This window comes from Stegostoma tigrinum, unplaced genomic scaffold (assembly GCF_030684315.1).
Source record: "Stegostoma tigrinum isolate sSteTig4 unplaced genomic scaffold, sSteTig4.hap1 scaffold_49, whole genome shotgun sequence".
Classification (NCBI taxonomy): Eukaryota; Metazoa; Chordata; class Chondrichthyes; order Orectolobiformes; family Stegostomatidae; genus Stegostoma; species Stegostoma tigrinum.
Genome location: NW_026728419.1, coordinates 585,854 through 609,350, shown reverse-complemented (window position 1 = coordinate 609,350; position 23,497 = coordinate 585,854). Strand labels below are relative to the sequence as shown.

At 43.9% G+C, this 23,497-nt stretch overlaps 1 long non-coding RNA gene across 1 annotated transcript in view; it reads right to left on the bottom strand.

The window, feature by feature from the left end:
* LOC132208601 (uncharacterized) overlaps positions 1-23,497 on the bottom strand; it is a 63,059-nt gene that overhangs the window by 8,453 nt on the left and 31,109 nt on the right. Inside the window, exon 2 of the long non-coding RNA XR_009444729.1 lies at positions 2,090-2,249. This is a non-coding gene — a long non-coding RNA (uncharacterized LOC132208601). The remainder of the gene's footprint in view (positions 1-2,089; positions 2,250-23,497) is intronic.

Genomic DNA, 23,497 nt, shown 5'->3' with positions numbered 1-23,497 from the left:
GGTATCTGGGTTCAACACAACCCAGGGCCTAACCAGTAAATGTTAAAGACCTGTCCTTGAGGAGCATACAGAAAGTGAATGGCAGTTGTTGTTTCCTCAGGGTGGGAGATAACAAGACAAAGGGGCATATTTTTAAGGTGAGAGGAGTCACTTTCCAGCAAAGTGGGCTACCTTTTTGCTCACCATGGTTGGTATGTGAAATGAACTTCCAAAACAAGTCGCGGATACAGGCACAGTGACAACGTTTGAAAGCCATTTGGATAAGTACATAAATAAGAAATGTTCGGAAAGATATGGGCCATGTGCAGGCAGATGGGACTACTTTAGTTTCAGAACATGGTCTGTATGGATTAGTTGGGCTGAGGGTCTGCTTTCAAGTTGTCAGACTCTATGGCTGTGACGGAAACTTACAGAATAATGAGAGACCTGGATAGATGGACATGGAGAAGATGTTTCAACTAATAGGAGAGGCGAGAACCTGAGGGCACCGCCTCAGAGTGAAGGGATGACCCTTTAGAACTGAGATGAGGAGGAATTTCTTCAGTCAGAGGGCGATGATTTTGTGAAACTCATTGCCATAGAGGAATGTGGAGGCCAAGCCTTTGAATGTATTTATGACACAGGTGATTAGGTTCTTGATTGGTAATGGGATCAATGGTTCCAGAAGTTAGGAGAAAGAGGTTGAGAAACATATCAGTCACAATCAAATGGTTGAACAGTCTTCTGGGCCAAATAGCCTAACTCTGCTCCCATACCTTGTGTTCTGAGGATTATTGTGGATGACTTCAATCTGCACAAAAATTGAGCAAATCAAATCAGTAACAAGACTATATATGATAAATTCCTGATGGTTTTCTACATCTATATATTGAGTACACAAAGGGAGGACAGACTATCCTCAATGGTGCATTGTGCATTGGTCAGGGTGTGTTAGCTTAGTTGGGTGGAAGGCTGGTTTGTGATATAGTGTGATGCCAGCAACACATGATCAATTCCTCTACCAGCTAAGGTGACCATGAGGGTCCCACCATCTTAACCCTCCCCATTGCCTGAGGCGTGGTAACCAGAGTTTAAAACACCATGAGTGATAATGGGAACTGCAGATGCTGGGGAATCCAAGATAATAAAATGTGAGGCTGGATGAACACAGCCGGCCCAGCAGCATCTCAGGAGCACAAAAGCTGACGTTTTGGGCCTAGACCCTTCATCAGAGAGGGGGATGGGGTGAGGGTTCTGGAATAAATAGGGAGAGAGGGGGAGGCAGACGGAAGATGGAGAGAAAAAAAGATAGGTGGAGAGGAGAATATAGGTGGGGGTAGGGAGGGGTAGATCATCTACAAAATACCTTGCAAGAACTGTGACAAACACTACATTGGACAAACTGGCAGGAAGCTAGCCACCAGGATACATGAACATCAACTAGCCACAAAACGACATGACCCACTATCACTCGTATCCTTACATACAGATAAGGAAGGACACCACTTTGACTGGGACAACACATCCATCCTAGGACAAGCCAAACAGAGACATGCACGAGAATTCCTCGAAGCATGGCATTCCAACCGGAACTCCATCAACAAACACATTGATTTGGAGCCAATCTACCATCACCTGAGAAAAAGAACAGGAAATGACATCACCAACCCAAGGAAACCTAACCAGATAAATAGAAAGCGGGACATAACACCAGCGCTTCGTTGGAGGCTCACTGATGGTGTTACCTAGAATGGTGATGAAACGTCTGAAAACTACTTCCAGCTCAGCGAGCAAACTTACATCCAGAACCTATTATACCTTCCCAATCTTATACTAATCCACTCCCTCTTCCCAGTTACCTGACCTAGGGACTCTTGACCTGGCCACTGCGGGACTCTAACCTCCCGGATTTTATTTTCCCATTTACCAGATCTAGGGACTCGAACCTCCCGGATTTCTTTACGTACCTGGAGTCTTGAACCTCCAGGCATTAAGATTTAGCAGTGTTCAAGACCGTGAGTCGTCTTGGGGTTCCGTCAGTACAGAGCCACACAGGGATGAGGTTTCGCACGGGTGGCAGGCTAGTGAGAGAGACCAAGGTGAATCTTACCTTGCGAGCCTGTCTGTCTCACTCCACTGACACTCGATCGATCCCTTATTCAGCACTCCACATGAGACTGCTGTACATGTTGCAATCCTGGTCACGGCACCAAATGTTATGTTCATTTTCGGAGACACTCACGGACTTGATGCAACGACGAGACACAGACCTGTTTAGAGAAACACAAAACTTTTATTACCAAGCAAGTACAAGCTGTGGAAAATCACTGTACTTAACCCAGCACAGAGTACAGAGTCTCGCAAGCCATTCACCCTGGGCAGCGGTCAGTCCCGCTTTTTATACTTTGTCAAGTGTGTAATGCATAAAGCAATTTTACATCTCACAATGGCATGATACATGAAACAATCACTACAAAGACATCATACAAAACAATTACTACTTCGAACACATAAAGAGAGCAGGATATAGTATCGATCGTTCACGAAGTGACTGCTAATGACAGGAGGCGATTTCAAGTTGCCGAAGTAGCAGAATGTAATTTCAAGTGGCCGAAGTGTATGGGTTGAAAAAAAGTCAGTGCCTTGGCCCCTTTGTCAGAGACAGAAGTTTCATACTTCAGAAGCCTCACACCTTTACAAATGCTCCTCACTTAATCTTATGAGACAGTTTCCACATACCCCCGTGCAGGAATATAAAGATTTGCACAGTTTAACTTGAATTGTATTCAGGCAGGAAGCTTCAGGCAGTGTCTGCATCCCGATGTGCAGGCAGATAAAGGACATGAATTTATAGAAATATAGAAATCAACGGGATGTTATCCAAAAAACATCTCAACTCCATCCTCCATCTTCTACCTTTGAGCCAACTCGGTATCCACAAAGCCAGTTCTCCCTTTATTTTTGTGTGATCTAACCTTTCTAGCCAGTCTACCATGAGGAACCTTGTCAAATGTCTTAACTGTAGTCCATATTGATCATACCCACCATTCTGCCCTCATCAGTCCTCTTTGATAAAAAAAACTCAAACAACGATTTCTCAGGCATAAAGTCATGTTGACTCTCCCCAATCCATTGCCTTTCTAAATACATGTGAATCCTGCCCCTGAGAATCCCCTCCAACAACTTGCCCACCACTGATGTCAGGCTCACTGGTCAAGAGCCCCCCTTTTCCTTACCAGGTTTCTCTAAAAGCGGAACCAGGTAGCCAATCTTCAGCTGCCCAACACCTTTCCTGTGCCTATCGATGATACAGATATCTCAGCAAGGGGCAAAGTAGTCACTGCCTTAGTTTCCCACAGAGTTCTAGCATACTCTCGATAGGTCTTGGGGATTTACCCAACTTTATACATTTGGAGATATGCTGCATTTCTTCCTCCGTAACAGTGGCATCTTACAAGATTTTAATTTATTTCCATGTGTTCTCTATCTTCTATATCCTTCTCCCCAGTAAACACTGATCTAAGATACTTGTGTATCATCTCACCTGCCTCCTGCAGTTCCACACATAGGTGGCATGGCTTATGCTTATGGGGCCCTGTTCTCTCCCCAGTTACTCTTCCTTTTCCCCCTTAACGTATTTGTGGAAACTCTTTGGATTCTCCACACCCTGTTTGACAAAGCAAACTCATGTCCCCTTTTTGCCCTCCTGCATTCCCTCTTAAGTGCACTCCTGCTGCCATTACACTCTTCTAGAAAATCACTCTATTATGCTGCCTATACCTCACATATGCTTTCGTCTTCTTGTTCAGAAGCTGAATTTCTCTTATCATCCAGCATTTCCTGTATCAACCTGCCTTGTCCTTCGCAATAATAGGAACATACTGTGTCTGAGCTCTCATTTTTGAACACTTCACATTTTCCATGTCTCCATTTACCTTGGAATATCTGTACCCTCCACCAGCTCCCACCACCACCCCCCATCAATTTTTGAAAGTTTTTGCCTAAGTCTGCCAAAATTGGTCTTCCTCCAATTCAGAGCTTTAACTATTAGATCCGGTCTATCCCTGTCCATAACTACTTTATAACTCATTGAAGTATAGTCACTGGCCCCAAAATGTTCTTCTACGGATGCTTCAGGCACCTGCCCTGCTTTATTTCCTAAGAGCAGGTCAGGTTTTTCATCTTTTCCAGAAGGTACATCCACACACTGAATTAGAACATTTTCTTGTACCTGCTCAACCAATTCCTCTGCATCTAAGACCTGAACACTATGGTAGTCCTAGTCCATTTTTGGAAATTTAAAACCCCCTTCCATAACCATCTATTATTCTTACAGATAGCTGAGATGTTTTTTCATATTTGTTTATCGATTTTCACTTGCAGTAGTGTGATCAAACCTTTCTTATTTCTCAATTCCAGCCAAATAACATCCCTGGGCTTCTTTGGATAAATATAGCTGCAATGTTACCCTTCTTCAAAAGTACAACTCCCCATCCTCTCTTGTCCAAACATCTTCTTTTGATCTTTACTATAACATCTATTCCTGAACCATGAAGCTGCCAGTCCTGTCTATTCCCGAGCCATGTCTCTCTGCTATCCCAGTCACGCATTCTGAGCCATGTTCCAAGGTAATCGGCCTTGCCTGCTGGGGATTTTTCATTGAAATAAATGCAGTTCTCTACTTGGTTCCTGTCTGCCCTGTCCGTTTGACTTACAATTTTTCCCAACCTAACCAGTCTCAGACTGATCTCTTTCTTCACGGTCTCCCTGGTTCACAAAACATCCCCTCCCCTACCCCTCCAGTTTAAATCTTCCCGAGCATCTCTAGCAAAACTCCCTGCCAGTATATTTGCTCCCTTCCAATTCATATCCAATCTGTCCTTCTTGTACAGGTGGTTCCTACCCCAGAAGATATTCCAGCGATCCAAAAATGTGGATTCTTCTCCTCTGCACAAGCTCCTCAACTATGCATTCATCTGCTCTAGCCTCATGCTCCTACCCCCACTAGCTTGTGGCCCTGTGAGTAATCCAAATATTTCTATCCTTGATGAGCTAATTTTAAAATTCTTGCTTAACTTCCTATATTGTCTCCTCATAATCTCATCTGTTCTCTTCCTATGTCATTATTTCCAATGTGTACAATGACCACCTGCTGATCTCTCTCGCCTTTGAGCATATTTCATACTCTCTCTGAGATATCTTTGATTCTGGCTCCAGGGAGGCAATACATCATTCTGATGTCTCGCTGTCAGCTGCAGAAACACTTGTCTGTACCTCTGGCTAAAAAGTCCCCTCTCAGAATCAATGGCCTGGAACTGGTGTCACCTTAGAGACAGTCTCTGGACCAGGAAACTGGTTGTCAGTGCTGCATTCTCCAGAGAATCCACCACTCCCCACATTTTTCAACACAGCGCAGTTGTTTGAGATGGGGATAGCCACAGGAGACTCCTGCAATACCTGACTCCATCTCCCTTTCCTGGAGGTCAACCAATACCTGATTGCATTTCAGTTTATCTCTCTCCCTGCAACTGACATCCATCCTTTCCCCTTGCTAGTGTAAATTTCTACTTGCCTCTAACTGCCACTCCAACCAATCCATGCAATCCTATAGGATTTGCAGCCTAACACACTTACGTTGGGCATAGTCAACTATAACATGGAAACTCTCCCTAAACTTCCACATTCAACATAAAGAGCACATCACTCTACTAAAGGCCATCTTTGCATCTCAACAATTGACAGACCCAGAAAAGAACAGACTTAATGCTCTAAAAACACTGCTCCAGGATAGCTTATAACTTTGTTAAATTTTAAAAAATTAAAACCAAGAGGCAGATCTCAATAACAACATATTATAAGATAAAACTCTACTCACTACTGTAGATTTACAAAAAGAAACTAAAAGTTACATTTTCAAAGGCCATTTTGCTGCTCTCCTATTGTGAGTTCCCACCCATAGGTTTCTCCAAGGTTAGATGTGAATTTGGTTGTTTCTTTATTTTTCTCAGAACAAGCTCCGATATCCAACGATACACAAAACAGGACAGCAAAGGCAGTAGCTGTGCAGGCTACTATTGGATCAGACAGAACTGTACGACGTTTCTCCATTTTAATCACTTGCCATGTGTCATTCTTCAGCTTTAGGCAGTTACCAGGATAGGAAAGAACTTGGAAATTGGAGAATGGAACTTTCAGCAGCAATCAAATACGATGGCATGGATTTGTAAAGTTTAAAATGGAGGATATTCCTGAAATGTTGGAGTGGATAGGGAGGGTGTTGAGCTAGATCTGGTTGTTGTCAGTGGGTGTGTGAAAATTAACAGCACTTTTCGATTATTCCATCAGTGGAAGCATGTTGATGCGAAATATGACACACCATGGATATAACCTTGTGGATACCAGGTACAAGTACTGCAATGGAAGGTCAGTTGTCTGTGGGTATGGTAAGGTACAGGGTTATTTCTGAGGAAGGTGCTGATGATGACATTAGAAGGAGAGGGGGACAAAAATCAGAAGAGATTGAGAGCACCACTACAATATCAGTGAACGTTGTGAAGTTGGAACATTGGCAGTTTAGCTGGAAATATTTGTAGGCGTCTTCACACATTGTAAATTTGCACAGCAAGAACCAGAGAATGCTGGCTGGGCAATAAGAAACCCTAGTTTTGTCCCTGGCACTGCCCAAAACACTCGGTCTTCTGATTAAAAGCCAAAGGTGCTCAGCAAATGCATCACAAGCATAGGTGCATGCACAATTGGCAGGAACCCTGAAACTAAGTGGTCAGTTTCTGCTTCTGTGATGCTGCCTGGCCTGCTGTGTTCCTCCAGCTCCATAGAATCTCTGACTCCGGTGTCGGCACTTCTTGTTGTCTCTGAGTTAGTTTCTTTTGCCTTCTCTGTTCAATGTTCATGGATACAAATTATCCAGGCAAAAATCCACCAATTTCTCCTGAAATATACTTAAAAGAATGAATGGCCACAATGTTGAACGTTGCTGGGACTTCACTAGTACATTACTCAGTGCAATATTTCTCCACATTCAATGTTTCCCATGTTCATGGAGAATGCAAGATGACCATGCTTTGAAACAACAAAGTTGATTATTTCCCAATAGAGAGGAAAAAGTAACAGAGAAATCAGAAAGGCCATGCAATAATACCGGAATGGTAAGGATTTTCTCTACAGATTTGCTTGGGATTTCCATCCATCAACCCTATTCAGCGATATTTGCAGATGAAATCCAATGCAAGAGGCGACTGTGAGCTGTAAACTTTGACACAATCGTGGCTGAGTGGTTAAGTAATGGGTTGGTAATGCAGTGGGTTCGCTCACGTGTTGTTTGAATCCTACCAACTGGAATCTGCAGCTCAGCTGGTTTCACACAATAAGTGTCCCATTGTGTGAATGACACAAACACACTTGCAATTATTTCTTGTTCCATTTGAGGAAGTTTGAAAACTGCAGGATCCCCTTAAACAAAGAGTGAGCTTGTTTCGTCGTTATCTGTTACATTTTCATTTTGATTCACTGAGTATGCAAGAGGCCCATGTTTAGAAACAACAAACCTGTTTAATTATCACAAAGAGAAGAAAATGTGAGGCAGTCGACTTCAGGTCATGAAACATTTCACAAATGGGATCGATTTTTGTCCCGGAATCAGGTGACATATTCATCTGCATCCTCACAACAGCGATATTCAATCAAAAAAATACAGTGCGAGAGACCATGCGAGTGCAATCACATATTTATGGCCAAGTGATTAAGGCGATGGATTTGAAACTCCTTAGGGTTACCCCTGATGTAGGGTGGAATCCTGCCGACTATTTTCTGAATGGCAAACAATCTGAAGCACAGTTAGTTAAGGGTTCTGGGGCTGTATTTGATGAGGTTTCGATGGAAGACGCACAAATGCATCCAAACTGATAGAATACGGAGGGGTGTGGAGAGAGTGGAAGTGGAGAAGATGTTTCTATTGGTAGGAGAGGCTAGGCGAGAGCCTCTGTGTGAAGGCATAACCCTTTAGAACAGAGATAATAAAATGTGAGGCTGGATGAAAACAGCAGGCCAAGCAGCATCTCAGGAGCACAAAAGCTGACGTTTCGAGCCTAGATCCTTCATCAGAGAGTGGGATGGGGTGAGGGTTCTGGAATAAATAGGGAAAGAGCGGGAGGCGGACCGAAGATGGAGAGAAAAGAAGATAGGTGGAGACAGTATAGGTGGGGAGGTAGGGAGGAGATAGGTCGGTCCAGGGAAGATGGACAGGTCAAGGAGGTGGGATGAGGTAAGTATGTAGGAGATGCGGGTGTGGCTTGGGGTGGGAGGAAGGGATGGGTGAGAGGAAGAGCCGGTTAGGGAGGCAGAGACAGGTTGGTCTGGTTTTGGGATGCAGTGGGTGGAGGGGAAGATCTGGGCTGGTTGTGTGGTACAACGCGGGGAGGGGACGAACTGGGCTGGTTTAGGGATGCGGTGGGGGAAGGGGAGATTTTGAAGCTGGTGAAGTCCACAGTGATGCCATTAGGCTGCAGGGTTCCCAAGCGGAATATGAGTTGCTGTTCCTGCAACCTTCGGGTGGCATCATTATGGCACTGCAGGAGGCCCATGATGGACATGTCATCTAAAGAATGGGAGGGGGAGTGGAAATGGTTTGCGACTGGGAGGTGCAGTTGTTTGTTGCGAACCGAGCGGAGGTGTTCTGCAAAGCGGTCCCCAAGGCTTGGGGACCGCTTTGCAGAACACCTCCGCTCAGTTCACAACAAACAACTACATCTCCCAGTCGCAAACCATTTCCACTCCCCCTCCCATTCTTTAGATGACATGTCCACCATGGGCCTCCTGCAGTGCCATAATGATGCCACCCGAAGGTTGCAGGAACAGCAACTCATATTCCGCTTGGGAACCCTGCAGCCTAATGGCATCACTGTGGACTTCACCAGCTTTAAAATCTCCCCTTCCCCCACCGCAACCCTAAACCAGCCCAGTTCGTCCCCTCCCCCCACTGCACCACATAACCAGCCCAGCTCTTCCCCTCCACCCACTGGATCCCAAAACCAGTCCAGCCTGTCTCTGCGTCCCTAACCTGTTCTTCCTCTCACCCATCCCTTCCTCCCACCCCAAGCTGCACCTCCATCTCCTACCTACCAACCTCATCCCACCTCCTTGACCTGTCCGTCTTCCCTGGACCGACATATCCCCTCCCTACCTCCCCATCTATCTTCTTTTCTCTCCATCTTCGGTCCGCCTCCCCCTCTCTCCCTATTTATCCCAGAACCCTCACCCCATCCTCCTCTCTGATGAAGGGTCTCGGCCCGAAACGTCAGCTTTTGTGCTCCTGAGATGCTGCTTGGCCTGCTGTGTTCATCCAGCCTCACATTTTATCATCTTGGATTCTCCAGCATCTGCAGTTCCCATTATCTCTCACCCTTAGGAACAGAGATGTGGAGGGATTTCTTCAGCCAGAGGGTACTGAATCTGTCCATTGCCACAGAGGGCTGCGGAGGTGAAATCACTGCATGAATTGGAGATAGAGATAGGTAGGTTCTTGATGAATAAGGGGATCAAGATTCAAACGGATCAAGGCAAGAGAGTGAGTTTGAGACAGATATAAGGCGCAATGAAATTGTGCAGCAGACTCAATTGTGCAGCAGACTCGATAGAATGAATGACCTTACTTCACTCCTACAATTTATAACCCTTTGTACTATGTCTCCCATTGATTTCTAAGTGTGTAGCTGTCATTACTGGCTTATATTTTATCACACATTCCAGTCCTTGCCTGATTATTACTGTCACCTCTTAGTTTCAGATTGATTGCAACTTGGGATTCATTGTGTATTAAACTCAAAAGGTTGCATGAATATTCAGCAGGTCATAGAGAAGGCAAATGGAATGCTGGCATTTCAAATGGAATAGAGAATGGAAATAGGGAAGTTTTGTAAAAACTCGAGAATGCATAACTTGGCCCACACCGAGAATGCTGTCAACAGTATTCCCTATATTCGGGGGAATAAATCTTTCCATGGAGGCATTCTAGAGAAGAATCAAAAGATTGATCTTGTTGATGAAAGGATTTTCATGAGAAGACATGGAAAAGAACGAACCTGAACGCTTTGGAATTTACAACAAAAAGTAAATCTATTGATACATTAAAAAGCTCAACATATGTGATGAGAAACCAAAGTTAACATTGCTAAGAACTACCACGATCTTGTCCAGGCAATTAGATATCGGAATTAAATGATGACAGAGCCAGTGATGGCCATATCCCATGCATTAATGCGATGAAACTCAGAGACTATTCATGTCCCCTTCATCCTCTTTGCATTCTCTGTGCAGCTCACACTCTCAGCTGTGGTCATGCCATCAACCAACATGAAAACATAAGATTTCATCTGTACACCTCAATCATCGACAGGAATTTGTAAATAACTGGAGCCCAAACATGAATCCTTCGTCTAATAAAAATGCACAGCCTGTGAGCTGACAAACCAACTATTTCTTAGCATGGGCTTTTCTGTATGTTGAACAATTCTCAAACGCATGCCAGCACATCACCTCCAAGTCCACGTGGTCCCGATTTGTTTATTCGCTTCTTCAGTGGGACCCTGTTAAAATGCAACTGAAAAGTCAAATAAAGTTTCCTCCTACCTCCAATTTTTTTGGTGGGGGTAGAGAGATAGTGACTCGAAATATGAATGTTGTTATGGAAAGCGATAAGGATAGCGTGGAAGTTAAGTGTCTAAATTTGCTGAAAGACAATTATCAGAAGATCACTTCTATCACTCAGCATTATCACTATCATGAGACAGGATCTGGCACATATAGACTGGAGGAAGAATTACTTGCAATCGAGTCTATAATTGGAAAGTGGGGCCATTATAACGTGGTACAATCAGAATCCAGGGCCATTGTGTTCCGCAAAGAGAGAATGAAAAAGGTAGAATTTCAGTGAATGCTGATGAATTGATATGAGTTTGGTAAATAAAACACTGCACAATGAAAATAGGTACAGGCCTTCAAAAGTATAGAGTTTGCAAAAGGTGGTCGTTAAAAATGAAGGGCAAACAATGGCCTAGAATTACCTTTGGCAGGTACTGTTAAGGGAAAAGCCACAAGGTATTTTATAAATTTAGTTAGAGGAAGAGGATTACCATGGAGAGTGAAGACTGTTAGAAAGCGAAGGGGCATATTTTGCATAGAGCAAGAGGAAGTAGGTGAGGTCTGAAATTTATGCTTCTCACCTGTGTTCACAAAGGAGAAATACATTGTAGTCAGGGACTTCAGTTAGGATCGTGAGGTCCTCGAACATGTTACGATCAATAAGAAGCAAGAATTAAATGCTTTTGTAAGGGTAATGGTGGATAAATCACTAGTGCCCAATGAAATGTATCCCAGGCTGCTATAAGAGGCAAGGAAGGAGATTGACAAGGCCTGGCAGTTACATTTAATGTCTTGGTGGCCACAGGTGATGTGCTGAATGTCTGGAGGACAGTTAATGTGTTTCCTTTCCTCAATAAGGGCATCAGAGAATGGCCAGGTAATTGGAAAGCAGACAATCTGATATCCGTGGGAGGGAACTTATTGGAAAAAAAAATCTGAGGGAAAGGTTGAACGAAAACTTGCAAAGGAAGGAATCGATTAGGGGTAGTCAGCACGGTTTTGGTAAAGAGAGATCATGTCTGATGAATTCAGTCAAGTTCTTTGAAATTGTGCCGACAAATATTGATGAGGGCAGTGCAGATGAAGTGGTTTGCAAAGACCCGCAGGAAGGCCTGTGACAACATCCGGCATGGAAGGCCGGTTCAAAAGTTAAGAACCCATGGAGTTTGAGGCAAGTTGACAAAAGAGATCCAAACTGGTGGAGTTTTATTTTTGTGATTAAAGTCTTTGACTATCAGCAAGCCACATGGATCTGTAAAGCGTCCATTGATGTTTATTATGTATGTTACTGACTTGGTTGTGAAACCACAAGATTTCATCGTAGGTTTGTAGATGATACAAAAGTTAGGGGTGTTGTCCATAGTGAGGTGGATCATCTCAGACTACAGTCTGATATTGATCAGCTGGTGAACTTGGCAGAGTAATGGCAGATGGCACTTATTTCTAATAAGTGTGAAGTAATATGCTTTCGGAGGTATAGTAAGTGAAGGACGTAATGAACTGTAGGTACAGGCTGAGAACTGAAAAACAAGAGGGCCTTGGTACACACGTCCATAGATCACTGAAGGTGTCAACACAGACAGACAGGGTGGTGAAGTCAAGTGAACTGGGGGAAGGGCAACGTGAATCGTCAGAGGTACCCAAAAGACTTTATGCAGCCTAGAAGGGGTGTGGGGCCCGAAACCGTAGTGAGGCAAGAAGAGGCTGGCACAGAAGTTCAAGGTAGCAATTTAACCAGACAAGGCAGGCAAGACCAGGGCAGAAAATGAGGTAAAACTGAGGAATTAAACTTCATGTATTTCAATGCAATGGACCGTACAGGTAGGACAGATAAATTCAGGGCACAGGTGGGAACAGCGTCTGGGATATCAAAAGGTAATACAGAAACACAGATGATGGAGAGAAAGGATGAGCAGATCAATGATCCAGGGTACAGGCACTACAGGAAGTATAGTAGCTGGAGGCAAGATGGGAGTGAAGAGCTATTTTTGAATGAGACAGCATGACAGCAGCATTTATAGAGAATATTCCTGGCGTTCGCCCAGTGAGGCGATTTTAGTGGAACTGAAAGAAAGAGAATGCGTGATCGCTTTGATACAATTGTACAGCAGGTCCCCCAAAGTCGGTGGATGATTGAGGAGCACATATGTTGGGAGATCTTAGATATCTGTAATAATAATAGGTATGTAATCATCAGGGTTTCTATTTTACCAAACTTAGGCTGGTACTGCCACAGTGTTAAGCGCTTTGATTGGAAGAATTTGTTAAGTATATTAAGAAAAACTCTCTCAAACAATATGAAGATGACCTGACTGGAGAAGGGGCAAATCCTGACCTCCACGTGCGAAACCAAGTCGGGCAAGGGACTGAGGTGTCATTGGGGCAGCACTTTGGGAACGTGACTCATAATTTTATTACTCTGAAAATAGCTATGGAAAAAGAATGGCCTGGTCCACAAGCTAAAGTTATAAAGTGGGGCAAGAACAATTTTGATGGTATTTGACAGGAATTTTCAAAAGATGGTAGGGGAGGCTATTTACAGGTAAAGGGGCATCTGGCAAGTTGGAAGCTTTCAAAAGAGAGAGGTCAGAGCCGGCATGTTCCTGTTAGTGCGAAGGAAAATGCTGACAGAAGGAGGAAACTCTGGATGACTGGTGACAGAGGCGCTCAGGTTAAGAATGAGGTGATAAAGAGCTGGATTGATGAATCCTTCGAGGACTATGGGAATGTAGAAATAAACTTTATGAAGGAATTCCAGAGGACAAAAAGGGATGCGAGATAACATTATTGGTCAAAGTTAAGGAAATTACAAAGAGATTCCATAGGTATATCAAGGGCAAAAGAGTGATAAGGGAGGAAATAGGGCTGCAGACACATGAACGAGGATATCGATATGGAGAACCACAGCAGGTGGGTGAAATACGAAACAGTATTTCATGTCAGTACTGACTGTGGAGAAAGACCAGGAAATTCAGGGAAATAAAGAGTGATGTCTTGCAAAGAGTCTCGACTACAAGAGACAGGTGGTGAAGGTCTTAAAAAGCTTAATCAAGTATTTCAGAGTACTTTTGGAAATCAGGGATGAATTTGTCACACCCAAGCACAGACGTTTGACTCAAGGGCAGGAGACTGAGAGGTGAACTTTTAGAGGTATATGAATGCCTGAGCAGCATAGTGAAGATGAACAGCCAACATCTGTCCCCTACCCCCCCTCCCCCCAGGGGAGGGGAATCCAAAACTAGAGGGAGGAGGTTTGAGGTGAGAGGGAAAATGTTTCAAGGAGACCTGAGAGGTAACATTAACCACGCAGAGAATGGTGCATACATGGAACGAGCTGCCAGATGAAGCTACAACAATGAAAAGTTATTGGGGCAGATACACAGACAGGAACGTTTTGAAACGAATGTGCCAAATTCAGGCAAATGTGACTAGTTCAGTTCAGGAAACCTGAGCCATATGGATGAGTTGGGTCTAGGGGTCAGTTTCTGTGCTGCACAACTCTATGGCTCCAGTTACTGGAGGAGGATACTACTGAGATAAGGCAAGTTGCGGAGATTGAAGCAAATTACAGAGATAGGGATAGTGGTCAGGATTGGAGTATATTTCAAATATATGGAGGGATTGTAGTGAGGGGAGGTGGTGACAGAAAAAGGAGCAGTTAGAGGAGTTAGAATGGTTGAAGACACCAGTCCACGAGTCATGACACAGATACAGTCATCGAGGGGGAAATCACAAAACAAAGATCAGAGCAGTATTTCCCTCTGTTGTGAAAGATTTGCTTTCACTTCAGTTGCGCTGATCCTCAGAAAGGCAGCACAGGCCTGGAATGATAACTGTGAATTCCTTCCGCTGTCTTTGGAAGTTATAGTACAACAAAGCTTAAAGTAGGCTTCCCATGGCAGAGTCATGATCAAATCTGACTCAGTAATTAGGGAATGAAATCTCCCATCATTACCTTGTCAGGCCTACATGTGACTTCAGACCCACAGGAACGTGGTTGACTCACAATTATCCTCTGAAATGGAATGGCAAGCCATTCAGTTCAAGGGCAGCCAGGGGTGAGCAATAAATGCCAGCCAGCCAGAGACACCCACATCTCATGAGTGAATAAATAATAACTGGAACTGTGCTGGGACCAGTGTCCTGGCCAATCATGGTGGGGCATTTATGGACAGGCCTGGAAACTGACAGAGAGGATGTTGGGACAAGGTTCAGGTGAAAGGAGATTTCTAAGTCCGAACCCAAAATGTGAAGCATTGGAACAGCACAGCAATGTGGTTGAAGACAAGCAGAAAGGGACAGGAAGCAACAGAGTTTCACTAAAACTATTCTTGAGTGAACTGGTTTGTGGCAGGAAATTTTGATAAAAGGTACATGATACTGTTCCTTTTTGGCATGGACAAAGTATATGCAATAAGACAGCGACATTCGAAGAGGATCTCGGAGATTGTTTTTGTCAGTGTTTCTTTGAATAACACGTTGTGCAACTGGCTGGGGATGTAACTGTCCCTGATCGACCGTTGTGTCATAAAGCTGAGTGAATTAGTAATGTCACTCCAAGAAATCCTCCGGGAACTTGGAAAAAGTGGAATTCAAAGGCATTATGAAGTTTTAAAGTGATCACACAAATAACAGACATCAATCGGAAACAGAAACAAGGTCGATCACATGGGTTTGACGGGGGAACTGACCAGGGGAAACAGGGTAAAGAGATTGAAATGTATGGCTGCAAATGAACAGTGGAAAACATTTGTAGAAACACTGTAAAACATTCAAAAAAGGGCTTTCCATTGAAACAGACAAAAACTCAGCTGGGAAGTCCTACGTGCATCTCACTCAGGGCATAAAGTATCAGATTCAATTCAGAAAGTCTTAGAAGACAACCAAAAAATACTTAACAAATCTAAAGGGAAAGAGTGTGTTTCAGAAAATGACAATGAACTACCAAAATATAGAAGTAGGTGAAAAAGGGGTTGCAAGGGATCCCCTCGCAGGAGGAATGTAGTAGGAAGAGGAAACATTGCTGGGGTTCCACAAGATGCTAGGAACAGGGAGAGATGAAGGTGCTGGGAGGTGGTGAGAGTGTTACAGTGAGTGGCAAGGACCTGAACAATGTTCCAAAGCCAGAATGAATTGCTGCAATGTTTGCAGTGTTGGAAGGAAAATATACCCTTTCATTTCTTCATTCATGGGATGACGGCGTCATTGGATGGGCCAGTGTTCAGTGCCTACTGCTGATTGCATTGGGCAACTGCTCAGGGATAGTTAAGAGTCAATCATTTTATTGTGGGTCTGGAGTCACATGTCGGCCAGATCTGGTCAGATGTCCTTCCCTAAAGGGCAGTCATGAATGAGTTAAGATTTTTTTTAAAAAGACGATCAACAATGAACACTTCATTTCGGAATATTTTCATTCAGTTCTAACTCCATGATCTCACACAGTGGGATTCAAACCCAGGCCCCCAGAACATTATCTGTTCTCTGGATTAGCAGCCCAGTGGTATTATCTTGAGACTGTAGCCGACCCAACATTTGAGATGGTTGAAGAGATATGGAGTGTTACAGAATATTGAGACCATTACAACTGCAGAGCACATTGCGTGATCCAAAACAGGCTTCAGAGATGGAAAGTGAGAAAGGGATATGAGGTGTACCAGAGTCCAAGAGGGCAGAAGTTGATGAAACAGGTTTGATATTGTGAGGAGATGTCAGAACAGGAGAATGTTAGTGCTTCTGGGCAGTTACAGACATGAGGATTGCTGTAGGGACTGAATAAATACACAGTGATAAGGGTGGGTTTTGTTGTTTGAGGAACACATGCCAACACACAAACAGAACTGAACATTCACCGAGCTCACAAAGGCCACACACACAAATAATCACAATAAAGATCATCTCCACATTTATGTCCGTTGTGTGTGATATCATTACTCAAAACTCCACAGGATAAAAACCTCCTCTCCACACAAGATTGACTCTTTACATTTCATTAGATCATAGATAATTGGCCATTTGAAGTCCACAGGATAAATAAAAGCTCCCCACAGATCATTGATAATTTGAAATTCACAACATTTGAACCAGCAGTCCACACAGAATAACCTATATACGGTAGAGAAAGGGTGGGGAGGCTTTAAAGAGGAGGGAAAAAGAGGTTAACGAGGACGTTACATGGGTGAGAGTATTATCTATAGGAACAGCGTGAGCAGACTTGGATGGTTTCTGCTCGTGCCTTCTTGGCTTGTGACGGGCGTGGGGGGAGGTGGTGGCGGGGGGTTTGGTGGCAGCAACCTGTTAAAATATATAAAACTGAGAGGCACGGATAGAGTGAATAATCAGATTCTCTTCCCTCAGGTGGAAATGCCAATTGCAAGGAATCATTCATTTAAATTGGAGGAGGGAAAATTTAAGGCACATGTGCGAGTTTGCACACAGGAACATACTGTCAGGGGAGGAGAGGTAGCAGAGATGATCGCAATGTTTAAGAGGGATTCAGACAGATACATCAACAGGCAGGGAACAGAGGAATATGGATCATGTGCAGCCATGTGGCATTAGTTTAGAATGGCATCACAGTCATTGCAGACATGGTGGGACAAAGGACCTGTTCCTTATCTGTGTCATTCATTGTCCTATGCCCCAACAGGCTAAATGAAAGCTCTAAAATTAAACAAAGCATTGCAAAATCTGAAGATGTGAAACAAACAGAACTTGGGAAAGAAACTAAGTAGGTCTGGCAGCATCTGCACAGAGAACAACGTTCTTCAGAAATTACAGAGGCACACACGTGCAGACATGCCGAACCTTTTAAAAACCAAAGAATAAACTCAGCTCCCAAGAGAAATTAAAGCCAGCTCTGCACACACAACTGACCAGAGTCCACAAGGTCAAGTGCAGCCTTCAGACAGAAATGACCACAGTCCATTGAATAAAAACAACCTCTCCACACAGAACTGACCATTCAGTATCTGTAGCATTAATTATCTCCACAAACAAAACTACTTGCCCACAGATCACAAGACAAATAGAAGCTCCCCACACACAATTGACCATTTTCAGACCACAGGTTGGGAACCAGCTCAATTGATCCACCTAACCAATCAAAATCCAGGAGTTAAATCCAAACCAGAGACACAATTTGCCAAACACAATTTGTAGGAGAAAACCCGCTCCCCATCAGTGCAAGATTAGGGGAAAATAAACAAAGAAAAGACGCTAAGTCAAGAAGAAAGGACGAAGAAAACAGTGGATTTATAATCTGCTCAGTTCAGCGGAATGACTCAGAGCTGGCTGGCCATTGGCAGTGTCCTTTGCAGGAGTAAATAAAGGGTGACTTGGTGACAGGATAGCAGCCTTGGTGCAGGTATTTAACATGGGGACACACACAAAATCAGATTGCAACACAGGACTGAAACAGCAGCTCACAGGTTGAGAACAATTCCCCACATATGCACTGACCATTTGCAATCTGCACACAATAGCTGACAATCACAGTCCAAGAACATTTTAAAAATCGACTCGTTCAACTCAGGAAACTGACTCTTTGCTCTCTCAACATTCTTTTGTTTAAAAATCATTACACAAATGAACAACTGACAGTCCACAGAATGAAAACAATCACCACTGAACATGAAGAGAGCTGGCCACTTGCAATTCACAAGACAATAAAGGACAGTTCCATGTACAGAACTGGCCATTCATCATTCAAGGCAAAAAATAATCTTGCCAAATGCAGAAGTGACATTTTGCAATGAAAATGAGTTTTCAAAACAGCATTCCGCAGAATACATGCTGCCCATATACAGAGCACAGGTCAGCACTGTCATGTAATACTCTCCCCCTGCCTGGATGAATGTAACTCCAATGGCACTCAATAAGCTTGACACTATCGAGCACAAAGCAGCCTCATGTTTGGAATGATATTTACTCACTTCACGCGTAACACACCATGACTGCAGTGTCCGCAATCTGCAAGGATCAGCAGCAGCAGCATTTCACAATCCAAAGCATCTGCAAACAACCTGGAAGGAAAATAACAGCAGGTGTATGACAACAGCAGCGTTTGCAAGGTCCCCTCCAAGTCACACTCCTTCCTAACAGCCATGTGGCTCTCCCTGCACCCAAAGGATTGCAGTGGGTCAATCAAGGCAGCTCACAAATAAACAGTAGTTGCTGGTAACTCTCAACGTGTGTGAAGAGAAACCAAAGTTTACATTGCTCAGTACTACCACCACCTTCTCCAGGCAATTAGAGATGGGAATTAAATGATGGCCAGGGCAGTGATGGCCGCATCCCACACATGAATATGCGACTAAACCCCGAGACCATTCATGTTCCCCATCATTCCCGTTGCATTCTCTGTGCACCTCACAATCCCATCTATGATTATGCCATCAACGTAACGGAAACATTAAATTTGACCTGTACATCTCATTCATTAGGAGAGATTGTGAACAGCTGGAGCCCAAGCATGAATCCTTCCTCAAACTCACAAGGCACAGCCTGCAAACTCCCAAATCAACAATTCATAAGCACGTTTTTTTTCTGTGTTAAACAATTCTCAACACATGCCAGCACATCACCTTCAAATCCATGTGGTCAAATTTGTTTATTTGTTTCTTCAGTAAAAATGCATCTGAAAAGTCAAATAAAGTTTCCTCCACTATCATTTTTTTTGGGATAGATATACTAACTCCATGTCTGAATGTCATTATGGAAAGCGATAATTTAGTATGGAAGCTAAGTGTCTAAATTTGAGAAATGCCACCTATCATGAGATTACCACTACCAGTAGGCATTATCACCATAATTAGACAGGAGCTGGCACATATCGAGTGGGGCAGGAACTACTTGGAGTTGAGTCTGTATTCGGAAAGTGGGGCTATTATAAAGTTTTCAACAAGAATCCAGGGCTAAGATAATAATGTATAGAACTGGATGAACACAGCAGGCCAGGCAGCAGAGGAGCAGGAAAGCTGATGCTTTGTGTCTGGACACTTCTTCAGAAAGGGGTGGGGAGAGGGAAGTGGACTCTGAAATACATAGAAAGAGGTGGGGAGGCAACAACAGCGAGTGGATATTGGAGCACATAGATGGAGAAAAGACAGAGAGGTCAAGGAGGCAGGGATGGCTCCAATAAAGGTGAGGGTAGGAAGGGAGTTGGGGTGGGGGTTGGTCAGTGAGGTGGGAGGAGTGGACAGATGGGAGATAATACTGACAGGTGAAGGAGGTCAGAACGAGCTTGGCTGGTTTTGGGATGAAGTCGGGGGTGGGGAGATTTTGAAGCTTGCAAAGTCCACAATGATACTGGGGCTACAGGATTCCCAAGCAAAATGAGATGCTGTCCCTGCAGCCTTCGGGTGGCATCATTGTGGCACAGGATGGTGAGGGTCTCAAACATGTTAAGGTCAGTAAGGAGCAAGAATTAAATGCTTTTGCAGGCGTATTGGTGAATAAATTACCAGGGACCAAAGGAATTCATCCCAAACTGCTGTCAGAGACAAGGAAAGAGATTGCAGAGGCCTGGCAGGTATATTCAATACCTTGCTGGCCACAGGTAAAGTTCTCAATGACTAGAGGATAGTTAATCAGATTCCTTTGTTCAAGAATGGCAGCAAAGATTGGTCAGCTAATTGCAGAAGAGATAGCCTGGATCAGTAGGAGTGAACTTATTGGAAAAACTTTTGAGGCAAAGGACAAATCAATACTTGCAAAGGAAGAAATCAGTCAGGAGTAATCAGCATAGATGTAGAAAAGAGAGATCCTGTCTGATGAATTCATTCCAGTTCTTTGACCTTGTGTCTAAAAATATTGATGAGGACAGTGCAGATGATGTGGTTTACAATGAACCTCAGTGAGGTCTTTGACAATGTCGCACATCGGAGGCTGGTTCAAAAGGTAAGAACCCATGGGATTCGAGGCAAGTGGGCAAAATAGATCCAAACCTACTCGATAGTAATTTTTGTGATTGAAAGCCTTTTAACATCAGCAGACCATGGGGATCGGTGCAGAGTCCATTGCTGTTTATTCTGTACATTAATGACTTGGCTGTGAGAGCAGGCCGTATCATCAGTAGGTTTGCAGAAGACACGAAAGTTGGGGGCGTTGTCCATAGAGCAATGGGTGTTCTTAGAGGACAGTCTGATATTGATATTGAGCAGAGTAATGGCAGATGAAACTTATGTCTCGTAAGTGTGAAGTGATACACTGTGGGAGGTATGATACGTGAGGGACATTCATAATGGGCAGTAGGTACAGGAAGAGAACTGAAAAACAAAAGGGACCCTGGTACACAAGTCCACAGATCACTGAAGTTGTCAGCACAGATAAACAGGGTGGCGAAGTCAACTGAACTGGGGGAAGGGCAAGGTGAATTGTTAGAGGTACCCGAAAGGATTTATCCAGCCTAGCAGGGGTATGGGATCTCAAACAGCAATTGCGCAAGAAAGAGGCTGGCACAGAAGTTCAAGACAGCAATTTAAATAGACAAGGCAGGCAACAGCATGGCAGGAAATGAGGTAAAACTGATGAATTAAACTGCATATATTTCAATGCAATGGGCCTGATAATCTGATGAGGACTTGGGAATAGGATATCAAAGGTGTGACAGAAACAATTCTGAGGGAAAGAAAGGACGAGCAGCTCATTGCTCCAGGGTACAGACGCAACAGGAAGGACAGAGGGGGAGGCAGGATAGGAGGGAAGAGGGATTTTTGAATTGGTAAAACATGGCGGCAGTGTTTATAGAGAATATTCTGGGTATTTGCCCAGTGAAGCGATGTTAGCAGAATTGAGAAATCAGAATGGGTGATCACTTCGATACAATTGTATGCCAGGCCCTCAACAGTCAGTGAGAAATTTAGGGGCCAATATATTGGGAGATCATCAAATCATAGAGTCTCTACGGTTTGGAAACAGGCCCTTTGGACCAACAAGTCCACATTGACCCTTGCAGCGTCCCACCCAGACCCATCCCCCTATAACCCACACACCCATGAACACTGTTTAGCATGGCCAATTCACGCAACCTGCACGGCTTTGGACTGTGGGAGGAAACCAGAGCACCCGGAGGAAACCCACGCATACACAGGGAGTATGTGCAAAGTCCACACAGACAGTTGCCCGAGGCTGGATTCGAGCCTGGGCCCCTGCTGCTGAGAGGCTGCAGTGCCAACCAAACACAGCAGAGCAAATATGTTGAGATCGTCGATATCTGTAAGAAAAATAGGGGATTATAATTTTAAAAACTTAGACTGGTACTGTCATAGTGTTAAGAAATTTGATGGAGGAATTTTTTAAGTGTTTTAAAAAGGAAACTCTCAACAAATACGTAGATAGCCCGACTGAAGAAGAGGCAAAAGCTGACCTCCACGTGCGATACAAGGGGCAAGACATTGAGGTGATGTTGGGGCAGCACTTTGGCAAGTGACCACCATTTTATTAGTTTGAAAAATGCTGTGGGAAATGATTGGCCTGGAGCACAAGCTAAAGCTACAAACTCGGGCAATCCCAATTTTGATGGTATTTGACAGGAAATTTCAAAAGTTGATTGGTGAGATTATTTGCAGGTAAAAGGGCATCTGGAAAGTTGGAAGCTTTCAAAAGCGAGAGGTCAGAGCCGATATGTTCTTGTTTGTCTGAAGGACGGTGCTGAACGAAGTAGGAAACTATGGACGACTGGTGATAAAGAGGCTCTGGTCAAAAAAAGGGGATATATAGCTGAATCAAATTAATCCCTTGAGGAGTATGGGAGTATAGGAATAGACTTTATGAAGGAAATCCGGAGGGCAAAAATGTGACGCAAGATAACTTTGGCCGATAAAATTAGGGAGAATACAGAGAGATTCTCCAAGTATATTAAGAGCAAAACAGTGATGAGGAAGAAAACAGGGATGCATAGAGATGAATGAGGCCACTGATATCGACAACCACAGGAGGTAGGTGAGACACTAAACAGTTTTTCACGTCCGTACTTACTGTAAAGAAAGACTAGCACATTCATAAAAATAAAGAGTGATGCTTTGAAAAGAGTTCGCAGTTCAGAAGAGTGATGCTGGAGGTCTTAAAAAGCTTGCCAAGTGTATCTGAGGACTTTCGCGAAATCAGGGATGAATTTGTTGGACCCCGAGCAGAGATAATTCCCTCAAGCATAGGAGTCTGTGGGGTGACCTTTTAAGATGTTTATGAATGCCTGAGCAGTATAGATAAGGTGAATAGACAAGGTCTTTGCTCCCTGGGTAGGGGAGTCCAAAAGTAGACAGCGTAGGTTTGTGGTGAGAGGGGAATATTTTAAAACAGACCTGTGGGGTAATGTTTCCCACACAGAGAATGGTGCAAATATGGAACAAGGTGCCAGAGGAAGTGGTGGGGTAAGTACAATTGCAACAGTGAAAAGACATTGGGGCTGGTACACAGATAGGAAAGGTTTGTAAGGATACAAGTCAAACACAGGCCAATGTGACATGTTCAATTCGGGAAACCTGGTCAGCATGGATGAGTTGGGCAAAAGAGTCTGTTTCCGTGCTGCACAACTCTATGACTCCAGTTACTGGAGGAAGAGACTACCGAGACAAGGCATGTTGCAGAGGCTGAAGCAAGTTACAGAGATAGGGGTGGTGGTCAGGGCTGGAGTATGCTTCAAATGCATCAAAGGATTGTAGAGAGGGGAGGTGGTGACAGAAATAGGAGCAGTTATAGGAGTTTGAATGTTTGAAGACACTGTTCAATGAGACATGACGTAGATACAGTGCTAAAGGGGGAACACAGGCCAGAGAGATGAGAAGCAATATTATCACCCTGCTTTGGGAAATTAGTTTTCATTTAACTTGTGCTGATCCTCACGAAGAAAGCACAGGGATGGAGT